General features: G+C 36.8%; 1 protein-coding gene across 7 annotated transcripts in view; it reads left to right on the top strand.

Annotated features, from left to right (window-relative positions):
- Positions 1-16,342, top strand: part of ZBTB20 (zinc finger and BTB domain containing 20) — an 894,540-nt gene that overhangs the window by 317,817 nt on the left and 560,381 nt on the right. For 5 of the 7 annotated variants that reach the window (XM_066240864.1, XM_066240863.1, XM_066240875.1 and 2 more), the window contains exon 4: positions 14,374-14,447. The exons of the other annotated variants lie outside the window; for them this stretch is intronic. The gene's annotated coding sequence lies outside the window, so the exon portion shown is untranslated. The remainder of the gene's footprint in view (positions 1-14,373; positions 14,448-16,342) is intronic. 7 annotated transcript variants of the gene reach the window in all.

Below are 16,342 nucleotides of genomic sequence, written 5' to 3'. Positions count from 1 at the left end.
AGTACTTTATTAATTACTTATAGAAAATACTGACTGTTGCTTGACAGTCAGATAGTTGGAATAGGAGGCAATTTAGTGATGTGAAGGAGAAAAAGAGAAAGCCGAACTTGGATTAAAATTTGTTTTGTTTGGATGAAATGCTGAAATGCTAGTAGTAGTTGATTGTCTCTCTCTATGTGATCAGACTTTTGGTTTTTGTATTTTTTTTTGTAGTTGTCTGCATTTACCATTTTATTTTATTTTTGCGATGGGCATGTGATGATATTATAGCCAGGTAAAGTTAATGTAAAAATATGTGATGAATAGACCACTTGCAAATAATTTATTGAGAGTTAACTCTAAAGTCTCCCAGAGAGATTAGAAACCATGAGCTAAACTTAAGGGCAATGTATTATTCCTTTATACAAATAATCCTGTCTCAGAACTTATTGAAGTTTTGCTATCACTTTTCTTATTGCTTTAAAATTCCAAACCAGAGACAACTTAATCATGCAGAGAGTAATAATATGAATAACATTATGCTCTGCACCCAGTTCTCAATTCTACTTAGGAAGAAAAGCCTTTAGTATGTTGAGATTAGGATCTGATATAACATATGTTGTCATCTAGGGAGAAAGGCATTATAAGGAATATTGTTTTTCTCCTATTCTTTTTCTTTTTTTTATGGTTTAATTTTTAAATATTCAATTAGAGAGGAAAAGAGAGAGTGAGAAGGGGGAGGGGAGGAGCAGGAAGCATCAACTCTCACATAAGCCTTGACCAGACAAGCCCTGGGTTTTGAATTGGTGACCTCAGCATTCCAGGTCGATGCTTTATCCACTGCGCCACACAGGTCAGGCCCTATTCTCTTTCAAAGTCAGTCTCCCTGAGAAGAAAAGTATATATAACTAACATACTATTTTTAAAGCATTGTTTATTACAAGTCATGGAGACTCAAGCTCATAAGATGAGGTCATTACTAGGAGGCTTACTTGAATATTTATGTAATATGTGACAGCTAGTGTGCCATCTAAATACCAATGCAATTAATTGTATTTTGTTAGAAATACTATAGAAACATTGTATAAAGGGCCTCTATTAATAATATAGACTTTTAATGTAACTTTTGTGTTAATTATTATAAGAAATTCTTTTCTCCAGCTGATGTAGCGTGGGCCCAGAAGCATGGCTTCTAGAATGGAGCACACTTCTGGACTGGGTGCCCCTGTTCAGGGCAGAACCTGCATAATCAGCTATGCTTTATTGATGACTTGAAAATAGATGTTATTGATCCATAGCTTCCAAATTCTTCTATTCTTGCATGGAAAGGCAAGGATAAGTTTAGGTGACTTAGCTAAAAGATGCTTATCTAAACTGTAAGTTAGTCTTGGAACCTGATAATACAAGTCTATTACTTTGCTTCAGACATCTGGTTTGAATAGCATTGAGGGTAGCAAAAAATGAAATAAAGCCACTACAAAAGCATAGATGAGTTTATTTAGTCCAGCTCCTAGAAGATCTAAGTTGACATTTTAAAATTGCATCTAAAATTTTGGGGTATCCTAGAGTAAATTTAGATGACTTGATGTATGGAAGGTATATAAAAAGATAGACAGATGGACATTCTTTGTTCCTAAAGAAATATAGTTTAAAGAGATGCATAAATTAAAATTAATTATAAATGAAGTATATAATATAAATGAATTATATAGTATAAATAAACAAACTATAAACTAAAATGGGTAAATAAGGAAAAAAACATGAGAAATATATAATATAATACATTCAATATATACAGCTGTATTATAACATGAATATCATGATTAATATTCACTTTTATAAGTAACAAAGAATATTTTATAGGTACATTCTAATGTAGCCCTCAATATAGATTGATAACAACTCACTAATGTGCAATTTGGTTTTCTCAGTCCTATGAGATACATACTAGGTAAACAACACTTTATTCTTGTGTAATTCCTAGGAAGATTTTAGAATATATCTGGATGCTAAATTCCAGTGAAAGGATTGCACATCCTTTAGACAATTTTCTATATGTACTATATGTACTGTTTCTCTAAGTTACACCTTTGATTATTATTGGCTACCAGTGAATTTTAATTTGTATTATTGGAAAATACTTGATATACATCTATTTTTTTAAATCAAAGAAGAAAAATTAAGTTAGAGATTGGGTTGAACTTCTCTTGCAGAAATTGCAAAGCTTAATAAAAATACAGAGAGAAAAAATGTCCACCCTCTTTACCTGAGATTTTAGCTAGAGAAGTATCATTTCATAGGACCAAAAAATTCTCTTTAAAGATTTATTTTTATTTTTCTCTAATGTACAGATACATGGGAGATGGAGACAGCAAGTTTCTTCTTTGTAATAGCTTGAATAGCACCAAAATGATAATCTGATTGTGCAAACTAATGCAGTTTTATCACATACTTCATTATCAGACTAAGGTGTGTTCCTAAGCAATTATGAGATGTTTCTATGATCTCTTGTTTTGTAGATTAGATTTCTTATTTTCCAAATAGAAGTAGTCATATTTACTGTTAAAATTTCCCGGGTTAAAGGTGAATTATTATATTTTATTGAGATGAATTTGATGAATACTTAGATTCCTTTGAAACTTTGTAAATGTGAAATAATAATACTAATCCAAAAACATCAATACGATATTCAAAGTTAATGCACTAAACGTTTTGAATTTCTACTGCACAAAATTTGCTAATTTTTCTATTTCTTTTTGTCTCTTTGTGGAGAAAAAAATATTTTTTGAAATACCTAGAAGCAGATGCTACTTTAATTTTTTTATATTGAGTTTTATGTGTGTATGTGTGTGTGAGAGAAAGAAAGAGAGAGAGAGATTTGTTGTTTCACTTATTTATATATTCATTGATTGATTTTTGCATATGCTCTGATGGGGAATCAAACCCATATAGGGACAATGCTCTATCTAACTGAGCTACCCAATCAGGACCTAGATACTACAGGTTTATCTCATTTTATGTGATAAACATTCATAATTTAAATGACCTAAAATAACTATTCTCAGGAAAATTTTATTGTGGATTATCATGTGAAACAAATTATTTTTAGTATATTACTCCCTATTTCTATAGGGGAACTTTATGATTTATAAAAATTATTTAAGGTCCCAGAGGAGTGTATTCCTTTAGTATGTTCCTGAGGAGAATAGCCTGAGTGAGACAGGAAATTGAGGGCATAAGTTGTTAAAAACTAACCTGCTCCAACTAAGTATTTAAACCACTTCAGAGAGATTTCTGAGCTACTAGTTTGTATGAGATTAAAGTCTAGATGATTTGTATTCCACAGTTGGTTGGAATGGTTTTTTTCCCAGCTTGGTTCAGCTCCAAATATCCTAGAAATCTATTATGATCCATGTAATTCCAGCTCTTCCTCATTGAATGTTTCCTCTCAGCTCTATAGTAATGTAAAATGTTTTATCCCCCATTGGATAAGTTTGGCACCCTCATCCTCATTCTCCATCTACCTCCCAATGCTCATGGCCTAAACTAAGTAAGGATTTTCTGGACTGGCAGATAGTCTTAATCCTGCAAACATTTAGACAGAGATATAGTGGAATAGGCCATTGAGAATTTCCTATACACATGGATCCACATGGAAGCTTTCATTCAGTAGTAGTTGGATCTCTATTCTCACACAGCCACACACTCTCCTGTAGCTGAATCTGCAATTTTAGCATTATGAGAAAAATAATTAAACAGTTTTCATTGTTGTTTTTGTTTTTTTCTGAAGAAATGTCATAAATTATAATGCTCATTATATAGAGATAACAAATTTTATCACCCTAACTTGATAATTTTAAAAGTAAAAGGGGCCACATGAAATATTATGGTGAGGCAACAAGGCATAAGTGTGATGTGGTATTATATCTCCTAATCTCCATTGGCACAATAGTTGTACCAGGACAGGGCAAGCTGTGAAAACCCACAACTTCACTGCTAAATGGGGATGACTTGATGGAATATAACATGAAAAATCACATGTCCCTATGAGCTTTCAAAAAAAAAAATAGCAATATCAGTGGTAAACAAACAGGGAGTGTAAACATAGCTAGCCTAAGGTTGTAATTCATGTTGGAACATTCAATAGACTGGAATATTAGCCAGAAATCTAAGAAGGAGGGTAAGCAGACTGGTATAGTAGGACAGTCAAAGCTAATACATATCACTGGTGGTTTGGAAGTCTCCATGCATATTTCAGGAAAGGCCAGAGAGCATCCAAGATACTCACATATCCCAGGCTGACCCTAAGGCTCTGGAAAAACAGGAGAGAGCCCAGTGGAAAGTAACAGCCAAGGAACACTGGCAAACTGCTTGAACTGTGAATGTATTCCCCAGCGTATATACATATTCATCTGCAAATTGTGTTAGCTTATTGGCCAAAGATATTTAAACACAACTAGATATAAACAATAAATGTTACTGACACAGGGGCAAGTCTTAGCTAAAAAATGAAAATAAGCCTGACCTGTGGTGGCACAGTGGATAAAGCGTTGACCTGAACTCTGAGGTTGCCAATTCGAAACCCTGGGCTTGCCTGGTCAAGGCAAATATGGGAGTTGATGCTTCCTGCTCCTCCCTCTTCTCTCTCTCTCTCCCTCTTCCCCCCCCCTCTGAAAAAAAAATTAAATAAAGAAAAATTCTTTAAACTTTAGAAAGAAAATGAAAATAGGAATTATAAAAACTGATTAGAGACATCAGTGACAGCACAGGATAAGGAAGACTAATCAGAAGCCAGAATTACTATACTACATTGTACAGAATGTGAATTTTCAAGAAAAAAAATTGTGAGACATGAATAGGATTGTGACTGGAACCCAGTTAAAAAAGTTGACAGGAGAAACTATCTTTGGGTTTTAGGATGGAGAGCAGATGTTGAATTCAGAAGACAAATACTTGAAAGCAGCTATTATAAATATGTTTAAGTAACTAAAGGAAACCTTAAATAATTAAGTATATGTTATTATAATTATTCTTCAAATAAAGAGTATTAACATAATGATAGAATTAAAAAAATAAATTAAAATTCTGAAGTTGAAAAGTAAAACCACTAAAATGAAAAATATTCCAAAGAGACTAAAGAGGAAATTTGATATGTCAGAAGAAAGAATCATTGAACCTATAAATCAGTAGAAATTACTCAGTTTTCTGAAGAACAGAAAAATAAAATAATGAAGAAAATAAACAGAGCTTCAGAGATCCATGAGATGCCATCAAGCACACACTAACATATGTGTAATGGGAGAGAACTAGGGGAGGCAAGGAGGAAAGGGCAGAAAAAGATAATGGCCAAAAACTTGCTGGATGTGATGACTAAAATTCATCTAAATATTTAAGAAACTCAGTAAACCCCAAGTATAAAAAACACAAAAGAATTTATAGACATGGTAGAGTCAAATATTGAAAGCCTAAGAAAAAGAGAAATTCTTGAAAAAAGTAGGAGAAACAGACTCATTCAAAATAGGAGACAGCATGATGATTATTAATTGAATTCTCATCAGAAACAATTAGAGTCAGAAACAGAGGGATAATGTGTTTAAAACGCTAAAGGAAAAAATGATGAAAACAGATGACAAGATTTTTATACCCATCAAAACTGTTCTTTAAAAATGAATGTAAATGTTATGACAAGATAAAGAAAGACTGAGGTATTTATGTCTAGTAGACCAGCCTTATAAGAAAAACTGATGGAAAAATTTTTGGTTGAAAGGAAATCACAACAAAAAGTAACAAAAATCTACCCAAAGAAGTATATAGCATTGATAATACTAATTATGTAGTTAAAAATAGATATGGTAGAGACATATAACAAAACCCAATTTAAGAAGGAAGGAAATAATATATTGTAGATTAGAGCAGAACGCAATGAAATAAAAAATAATAGAGAACATCAATGAAACCAAAATCTGATTCTTTTAAAAGATCAACAAAATTCACACTTTTAGCTAAACTGACCCAAGCAAAAGGAGAGGAGATAATAGATTACCAAAATCAGTAATTAAACTCTGTAGAAATTTAAAAGATTAAAAAGTAATACACGAAGAATATATATTCCAATAAATTTGACGAACTATGTATATTGGTCTAGTTTCTAGAAATGCACAAATTAACAAAACTGATTCAAGTAGATAAAGAAAATCTAAGTATACCTATAACAGTAAATTAAAATTATTAAGTCACCCCACAAAGAAATCTCTGGATGCAGATGGCTTCATTGCTTCTAATCCAATAGTTATAGAATAAATACCAAGCTTTCACAATCTTTTAAAAAAAATAGAGGAAGAAGAAAGACATTTTTTTGTGACAGAGAGAGAGAGAGACAGATAGGGGCAAATAGGAAGGGGAGAGATGAGAAGCATCAGCTCATAGTTGCTGCACCTTAGTTGTTCATTGATTGCTTTCTCATATGTGCCTTGACCCAGGGGCCTACAGCAGAGTGATTAACCCCTTGCTCAAGCCTGCAACCTTGGGCTTCAAGCCAGTGACCTTTGGGCTCAAGACAGCAACCATGGGGTCATGTCTATGATTCCACACTCAAACTGGCGACCCCACACTCAGGCTGGTGAGCCCTCACTCAAGCCGGATGAATCCACGCTCAAGCCCATGACCTCAAGGTTTGGAACCTGTGTCCTCTGCATCCCAGTCTGATGCTCTGTCTGCTGCACCACTGACTGATCAGGAATGAAGAAAGAATTTTTAGTTCATTCTATCAGAACAGTATTTCCCTGAGACCAAAGCCAGACAAAAACACCTAAGTAAACAAACAAAAAATAGTATTCTTTATAAGTATAGACACCAAAATCTTCAAAAAAAATATTTACAAACCAAATGCAACAATCTGTAGAAGTACACTGCTCACAAAAACTAGGGGATATATCAAAAATGAATATGAAGCTATAAAATATCCCTTAATTTTTGTGAGCAGTATATTATACACTCAGACAAGTAAAATTTAGCCTAGAATGCCAGGTTGATTTAACATCCAGTAATCAATTAAATAATATACCATGTTAGTAGAATAAATGATAAAACAACATGACTATCTGAATAGAGACACAAAAAAATATTTGAGGAAGTCAGTATCTATCCATGATGGTAACTTTCAACAAAGTGGGGGAAAAATGATACCTTCTGTAACTTGATAAAGGCCATCTGTGAAAACATATGGCTAACATCATATGTAACGATGAAAGACTGCTTTAACTTGAAGACTAGGAGCAAGGCAGAATTATCATATCTCATCTCTTCTATTCAACATTGTACTGGAGTATATGTTTAGAAAGTTAGAAAAACAAATAAATAAAAAGAAAACAAAAGGAAAAGGAAGAATAGAACAGAAAAGAAAGTAATCAAAGGCATCCAGATTGAAAAGAAAAAGAAATAAAACTTTTTATTTGCAGAAAATATATGTAGAAAATCTTAAGGAATGCATTGACACACATTCATACACCTTAACACTAATAAATGAGTTCATCAACTTTACTGGATATTAGAGCATTATACAATATCAATTGTATTTATATATACTAGCAACAAAAATAAAATTACTTCAACATCAAAAAGAAGAAAGGCATTTTTGTAGAAATTAGCAAGCTGATCTTTGTGGACAAAGCCCACCGGGGGTGAGGACAACAGAGATGCAGAGACCCGACTCTGGGGACCAGGTTCAGTGATGCAGATCCGCTTTATTCAGGAAGTAAGCTAGCTTATATACACAGGTTCAGCCTATAGGGTGTTACAGCGTGTCCTTCATAGCCAATGGCTGAAAAGATTAGGGAGCTGCGTGGTTGGTGCTGAGTCACTTTCTTACTGTGGGCAAGCTCCCTTCCTGGGTATGCCCAGAAGGGTTCCGGGCGCTGAAGTATTCTCACAGCATTGCATCAGCCACAGCTGCTAGGAATGTGCTCTGTGCTCCACCCACATCTCCCCTTTCTCTTTTAATTAGGTCCAATTGGACTTGATAAATGACAGCTTGTTGTTGTTGTAGCTGCTGAATGCTACGCATTATGCAACGGAACCCTAGTAGAACTAAAACAGGTATAATACCTATTATACTATATGCTAACAGATTAGTTGGATTAAACAATAAGGCAAGCTTCTGTAATGTTTGACTAGTTAGGAAATAGAACGGGAGAACAGGGGTCTTAAACAGGAGATTCCTACTTGGGGTCGGGATGTCATTTCCTTCCCATTGTATTACAGAGACCTTCCAGGTGCTGTTAAACATAGTTCCATTTTGATTGTAAAAAATGGATGTAGGTCCACACATGCCCCCTTCCCACAAAGGTCCCAGTGTCCAAACACGGAATGAATGGCTTGCTGCAGGCTGCGTACTGCATATGGTTACACTCCGTCTCTCAGCTTCCGATGCCAAACTCCGAGGTTGATGGTCTGCGCATCCGGGCCAGAGGCAATGCGGCAGTCTCTCCAGGGAATTCCTTCTCTCGGAGTGTTCTTAAATGCTCGTCATATAGGAACGGGCAAAGAGGTGTCCCTGGGAAGGTAAGGTTTGCGGGGCAGGCCCAGCTGTTGGTAGCTAGGGGGAGGAGGGCTTGTAGGCCAAGTACTGAGCCTTGGTTGGTAGTACCGTCTTCAGCGAAGTCCCCCATAGTATGATTTTGAAGGAGGACCCACCCCTCCGAGGGGACGGTGTTATTAAACTTAAGTAGCATTGAGTCACTGAGGTTACCCCATATAGTGACGTTTCACTGTTGGGATTCCTGGCCACTATTGTCACAAGGGAGACTAAGGGAGCAGTTACTGGAACATACTGCTAGAAACTTCAACAGGCATAATTATGCCAGGGTGGGGAAAAGCAGCCCAGACGTGGGGGTCCACCCGCATCTGGGAGTCACTCTAGCACACACAAGCAAGAACAGAGCACCAGGGCCTGGGGGCCCATCAGGGGCAATTCTCTGAGCCTGCCCCACCAAAGCCTCCACATCCCCCCAAGTGATGGGTTGTGCACGCCGGCCGCGAGGTCTTCTTCTGGAGCGCTGAGGACCTCCTCCCCTCAGGTGTAGTTGGTGTGGAGGAGGCCAGGGCTGTGGCTTTGGACGGGTGAAGACTGAACCACTTAGTGGGTGCCCAAGAAACCCTGTCAAGCAGGTTGGGGGGTTCCTAGGATCCAAATTGACTGAAAATCACAGGCATAACCTCTCTCTTTTGTTTAAAGAGGGTGTGATCCCCGCCACTGTGCCGTGGCTGCGTCCTTCCAACGTCATTTCAGAGAGAGGGAGGAGAAGAGAGAGAGAGCGAGAGATATAGAAAAATAGACAAGACAGACAAACGAGGAGGGAAAAGAAAAAAGACACATGGGGGCGTATAGGCTGGCCCATGGTCTGCAGCAGGAACATGTGTTTGAGTTAAAGCTGGGGTAGAAAATGGCATCTGAGAGGCTGGGGTGGGTCATTGAGCCCGGGCAGGGAATGTGGAACTAGTGACTTCCGTTTCTTCGGGTGGCGGAGCTAATGGCGCAGTTTCTAACGTATCTAGTTTTGTTTCTGCACACTCGGCCTCAAGTCCACCATACTCGGTAGTCCAACCCTTTTCTTCCTCTACAGGGGGAGGCAAATACAGAGGGAGGGGCTCCTCTGAAAGAGAAGTAGCCTGTAGGACCTTAGGGACCTGCAGAGGGTCCCCAGCAGGCGCACTGGTCAAGCAGGCATGTATTGCCAGTAAGGCAGGAGTGAGGCCGAGAGGGAAGGTTTGCCCCCTATGCACCTTGGCCGAACGAACGCGTGGGAGAGCTTGGGCCCAAGTATCCAAGTCCCAGAGGGGCGCGTCCTCAATCCAGGGATTGAAATCAGAGAGAATCTCCCAGTAACTACAGAGATTGTTTTCATAAACTTCAAATCGCCTACTCTGCAACAGGGCATGCAGGGCTCGAGCCTGCGGGGCTCGAGAGTGGGGGAGACGGTTTCCCATTGCAGAGGGTCACTCACCCGTCCTTGGATGCCACTTAGGTCCCTTTTTGGGCGCCAGTATGTGGACAAGGCCAACCGGGGGTGAGGATGAGGAGACGCAGAGACCCGACTCCGGGGACCAGGTTCAGAGATGCAGATTGACTTTATTCAGGAAGTAAGCTAGCTTATATACACAGGTTCAGCCTATAGGGTGTTACAGCGTGTCCTTCATAGCCAATGGCTGAAAAGATCAGGGAGCTGCGTGGTTGGCACTGAGTCACTTCCTTACAGCAAACGAGCTCCCTTCCTGGGTATGCCCAGGAGGGTTCCGGGAGCTGGAGTATTCTCACAGCATTGCATCAGCCACTGCTGTTAGGAATGCACTTTGCGCTGTACCCACAGATCTTTAAATCTATTTACTTATTTATTATTTCATTTTTTAAATTTTAGTGAGAGGACGGGGAAGCAGACAGACTCCCACAAGCACCCCATTGGGGAACCACTCAGCAAGTCCACTAGGGGACAATGCCCTGCTCATCTGGGCCCCTTGCTCTGTTGCAACTAGAGCCATTTTTTAGCACTTGAGGCAGAGGCCATGGAGGCATCCTCAGCTCCCGTGGCCAACTCGCTCTAATTGAGCTCTGGCTACAGGCGGATAGGAGAAGAGAGAGAGAGAAAAAGAGAGAGAGTTGTGAGATGGGGAAGGGTGGAGAAGCAGATGGGCGCTTCTCCTGTGTACCCTGACCAGTAATTGAACCTGGGAAATCCACACGCTGGCCTACACTCCACCATTGAGCCAACCAGCAAGAGTCAGATCTTAAAATTTATATGAATATACAAAAGATCCAGGACAGTAAGATAATTCTGAGAAGGAGAACAAAGTTACATAACTTACACTTCTGGTGATAAACCTTAACTACAAAAACTATAGTCAAGAAGAGAGTATAGTATTGGCATACAGATTAATAGAATGTATTGTAAGTTGAGAAAATTGACTATTACATTTTGGTAATTTGATATTGACTATGGGGAATGAGTGTAAGGGAGGCCATTTTATTATGCTCTTTGTTCTTGCATATGTTTGAGATTTTTTATAATAAAAGTATTTTTAAATGAAAAGAATAAGAGAAATAATTAAAATATTATAATTTACTCTCTCTGCTGACCACAGAAAAGGACATGTCTCTTAAAAATAAAATTAAAAGTGTCAGAATGAATTAATCATAGCGAGGTGAGTAAACTGTCAAACAGAATCTGAGCAAAATGCAGTGGGTGCTGAATAGATGGGAAAGCATTAAGAGCAGTGCCTGAATTAGGATAGTCTTCCTAAAGCAGAGTGCTTTGTTGTATTCTTGAAGTTCTGTGACATGGTGATATCTAAAACTTTTATCTTAAGAGGCTTTTACAAAGTAGAGTGTGGTCAGAGCAGCCCTTTTTTCCTAGTCAATGTTAAGATCTATAGTTCCTCACCCACCTTCATATTTTTTAAAATTATTTGAGGATTTTGCATTTTGGCCATGTGACTTACAGGATAGGTTACCTCTCTGGAAAGCCATTCAGATTTTTTAATGCAGAATATCCAGTCCTTTGCTAACGGGTCTCCACCCAGAGAAGTGTTCTTCTGGGCTTTGTAATTTGCATTGATTATTGAGCTGTATCCCAGTGATGCACTGGGTGTTGACTGTAATCTACAAAGCCTTACCTAGTTTGATCCTAATTAAAGAAATGTGACACTGGTGGTCAATTTTATAATGACAGAGATTGATCTGAGTAACTTAAAAAACTTTAAGAGATTTTGGAACCTGAAGGTAACATTTTTATTGATGACATATACTCTGGAATTCTATTTTAAAAGTGGGTTCAGCAAACAGTACTAAACTTGAGAGAGAAAATAAAGGAAGTTATAAAGTAGACAATATTGCTAAAAATAAAGTTTTAGTTATAACTTTCTGCTCTTTAATTTAATTTGACATGCCTTCATAATATTCCATTTCTTTGATGACCATTCTTCCAAACAGTTTCTACCCAGTATTAATCCCACTACATAGTGACAGAGTTAATGATTTTCTTATGAGGCAGATATGAATAGTAACAGCATTCAAAGACAACTGGTCTCACTTCCAGGTCCATCTTTGGGCCAACATATGTAATCGCCAACAGTGAGTTGGCGACTGTATTTTTTGAGTCCTGGCGCAAAGTAAGATCCATCTGTTTTGCCCAGCCATTTGCCTGAGTGCCACAAAATGGTCCTGTTATTAGTCTTATTTGTGGTCCTATTTGAGGTTAGGGGATAATGTAAATAAACTTCAGTCTTCTTTGTGATGAATGTAGCTTGGGAATTAAAAGTGGTAGTGCTGATAGTGGTTAAGTGATGTTGCGTCTCTATTTTCTCAATTGCTCTGTTTTCTTTGGACTGGGAAACAGACATTTAAGAATGACTTTGTCATCTGGAAGGATAGTTGTGACCAAGTTTCCCTCAACAGGATACAAGATGTTATTTTTGAGCTTCATTACCCTCACCATGGGGAAAAAAGAGAGCGAAAAAATAAGGAAGAAAGTGAAAGTAAGGAAGAAAGGCAATGACAGAGAAGTGAAAAGTCAAAGGAGGAGGAATGCCAGGAGGAGAGGTAGAGAGACTGTAACTTAGACTGTCTATCCATAGAAATGGCTTTATTATTTTGAAATGAGAGTTCAGTTCACTTCATATCAGGTGAATTAAGAAAAAGGAAATCTGACTGATTAAATTGAACTACCAGTTGTCAGTTAAATCGTGTGTGTGTGTGTGTGTGTGTGTGTGTGTGTGTGTATATATATATATATATATATATAGTCTAGTTTCCATCACCATTTCTTGTCTGACTAGACAGTGAATCAGTTTCACTAACCATATTTGAATGGTGAGTAGAACAATATCAATTGGTGATTCAGATTTATGTAGAGGTGGACAGTTTTTATATTTCTGAGTTATTGGTAATTATTGTTTCATATAATTTATGAGCATGGGTTATTTTTATCAGTTTATTTTATGAATGTTTTGATGCCTTATAAGGAAATATGCATACTCCTCATTCAGTTGTTCCTGGTGACGCCTCCATAATTTCTGTCTTTACACTGGTACATTTTTAGTCTAATTCAGGCATGTGAGAAACAGGGGGAAAGTTTAGTCAATGTCAGTGATTTTTTTTTTATTCATTCATGGATAGATTTAGTGAATCTGAGCCAATTTGCATTTAAAATCTATATACATCAAATAGACACAATACTCAAAATATTCCTCCATATGCTTCAAGGGAAAAAGAAAACAATTTACAAGTGAGAAATAGATGCATTTTCTAATAATAGACACAATTTCAGGGGTGATTTATGATCATCCTCTCATGGGGAGATATTAAAATATTACCATGTACTAATGTGAAGGTGGACATAAACACACCACTTTAGTTTTACAAGTATATAAAAAATGCATTGCCATGCTGTAAAGTAAAAGAAAGGTAATAGCATTGTCTCCATTTTTCATTTTAAAAACTGTATATTTCTAAATTCTGTCATGTCAGTTATTTGATGCTAAAAATAGAGATGACCTAATCCAGTGTGGTTTTTTTTTTTTTGAACTATTATCTTTTTTTAGAGGGTGTCATATGAAGAAAGGAAAAAATAGTATAATGTTTAAAGTGCAAATATTTATGGACGTACTTAGAGATTTGAATGCTTGGACTCTAAATTTGAAGATTCAAAGTACGCATTTAAAAATGTGATTACAGTTATTTAAACAAGGAGGTCTGGTTCAAACCCTGATGGTCTTCCTGTGCTGCTTCAAACAGCCGTGGCTATGTGCGACAAGACACACAGTGTGATGTGGAATGGGGCACACTAAACCTGAAGTGCATTGCGGTGGGCATTTTGTATTGCTAAATAAGTCTGATCACCTCCACTCTACCATTTGCGCCACCACCAATTCACTTATTTGAAGTAGTAGATCTAACATTTATTTCCAATTCTATTTAAAGTCACAGTTTTCCTTTAACATGTGATCATAAATTTTCTTTTCTATTCTCTTAAATTAACATTTTATATAGTCTTTAAGCTGTGAAATGGTTTAAAGTTGTTTTTTTAATCAGAATATTTCTAAAATTCAGAGACACTGAGTTTCTAGTCATATCATTATGAAGTCCTTAACATGGAGGCATATTTTGTTTTTTAGAATTGCTTTTTTTTTTCCCCTTCCTCTTTAGATCCTTTTCTTTTCATTAAAAACCCTACTCTGGGAAGAAGGTTTCTTTTTTTTTTTTCCCGTAGCAGAAAAAAAAAAAAAAAGCCACGCTTGACTGATAATGCATTACTTTGGATGGTGAAACATTATGAAAGTTTAATTTTTAATTAAATCTGAAATACCAATTATAACTGAAAGAGATTTTAACCTATTTCTTTTCAGACTGCCTGAAGTTACATTTAGAGACTGAAATCACTGCACCTTAAAAACAAAAGCTGGAGCTGCACTGCATTGCTGTGAGTGAAAGCTTCCTGTCCCTTCCTCTGGGTTCTGATGACCAACTCAACAAGGGCAAAAATATTGGTAACATAGTGAATAGACACGAATCAAAATTTGAATGTCCCTGAAGAAATATATGTTTAAATGATTTTTTTTTTAAAAAAAGAAAATTTGTTGAGCTCAATATTCTGTATCTTTTTTATCCAACCTAAATTGTGAATGCTGTCTTTTGGCTGATTTGAATTGCATTAGGGAGGGTGTCACCCACTGTGCATCAGCACGGTGACATATACCCTGTCAGGAAGGATTCTTGCATTTTTTGTGCAGGTCTCATTGAGGGTAACATTTCTTATGGAATCAAAGTAAATTTCTTTTTTCTTTGTGATCTCATTAGAATTATTTAGCCTTTATGTCAATGGAAATGGAAAGTTCATGATGACATCACAAGATTCTGTTGCCTTGAGGACTTGGGCAAAACTAAGTAAAATGCATAATTCCCTTGTGTGCGTGTGTTCCCCATTCTGCTATGAAGCAGTCAAAATAGCACATCTTATGTCTTCCTGTGAGCTACAAGGCTGTCTCTCAGAGTCCCATTGTTCCATAAATGCATGTCAGAGTCTACCACAGTCTGGTCTACCCTTATTTAGCTGCTGTTTTGTCAATGTACTTGGAAGAACAATTAACATTTGGGATTTCAGTGTCTGAATAACAGGCAGTGAATAGAGCCGGAGCATATAAAAGATTCAAATGCCCAGGGTAAGGAAACAGAAGCTTACCATAGGTGGGGGAAAAAAGAAAAGCATTTTAATGATGTAATCAGAGGTTGTGAAATACTACAAGGAAAGTCAATCTGTTTTTGTTTTTAAATTTTAGATCAAAATGTACATTTTGTTAATGATATCTAGAAGGTTATGATGTCTTAAGTTTTGCAAGTTGATGTTTTGCAAGGTCTTTTGCTAGAAAATCTTAAGACATTTAAGTAACACATTTATTTGAGTCATTTTTGAGATGCTGCATGTGGGGTGTACAGCATCGTGGATTTCATAGTGTCACAGTGTCTGTCCAACAGTACACTGAAGGTGATTTACACAATTTCTTCCAGTTTTACATTTGGTTCATTGCACTCTTTCATTATTGAATAATTCTTGTGTGTTGACTGCAGACAGTCCTGAAGTTGTTAAATATCTCTGCCTATTATTTGAATTGCTGCTATGTCCATTTTTGGTGGGGGGCAGGGATATGATGCATGGATAGAGCGAGATCACCTTACTCTCATGGCACATGGAGGGAACTTAGGCATGTTGCCTGCTGAGCTCAGTGCTTAGCTGGCATGAGTGGGTATATGATGGTTATTGTTATTTTAACAACAGTTTAAACCTATACATGGTAAGGTCTCTAAAAGCAGGGTCTATTTCTTATTCATTTTTGTCATCCCCAGTGCTTGCTATAATAATAATAATAATAATAATAATAATAATCAAGCAATAGGTGTTGTTTCCTTGGCCAGAGTGTTCAGCGGAGGTTGCCGGTTCAATTCCCAGTTAGGGCACATATAGGAACAGATTGGTGTTTCTCTCTTTCCCTCTCTCTCCTTCTCTCTCTATAAAATCAATAAATATTTTTTAAAAGAGAAATGGCTGTTATTTGTATAATTAAAAAATTTATTAAAAGTCAGAACCTTAACAGAAATATTTCCTGTTAGAAATTATTTATTGTGAAAGTATTGAATAAAGTTTTTGACAGGAAGATAATTATAAAGAAATTTATCAAAGACAAACCTATTGTTTATCATATTATATTAGGCACCTCTCCCAGTCTTTCTCCTGTTTGGCTTCACTTATTCTCCTGACTGAAATGAGATGTTTCTCTTCATACCATATTTTTTGTTTGTGAAATGGTGTTCACTAGTTTT

The sequence above is a fragment of the Saccopteryx bilineata genome, chromosome 8 (assembly GCF_036850765.1).
Source record: "Saccopteryx bilineata isolate mSacBil1 chromosome 8, mSacBil1_pri_phased_curated, whole genome shotgun sequence".
Taxonomy (NCBI): Eukaryota; Metazoa; Chordata; class Mammalia; order Chiroptera; family Emballonuridae; genus Saccopteryx; species Saccopteryx bilineata.
Note: the sequence above shows the minus strand (reverse complement) of the source record. Positions and strands in the feature narration are given on the sequence as shown.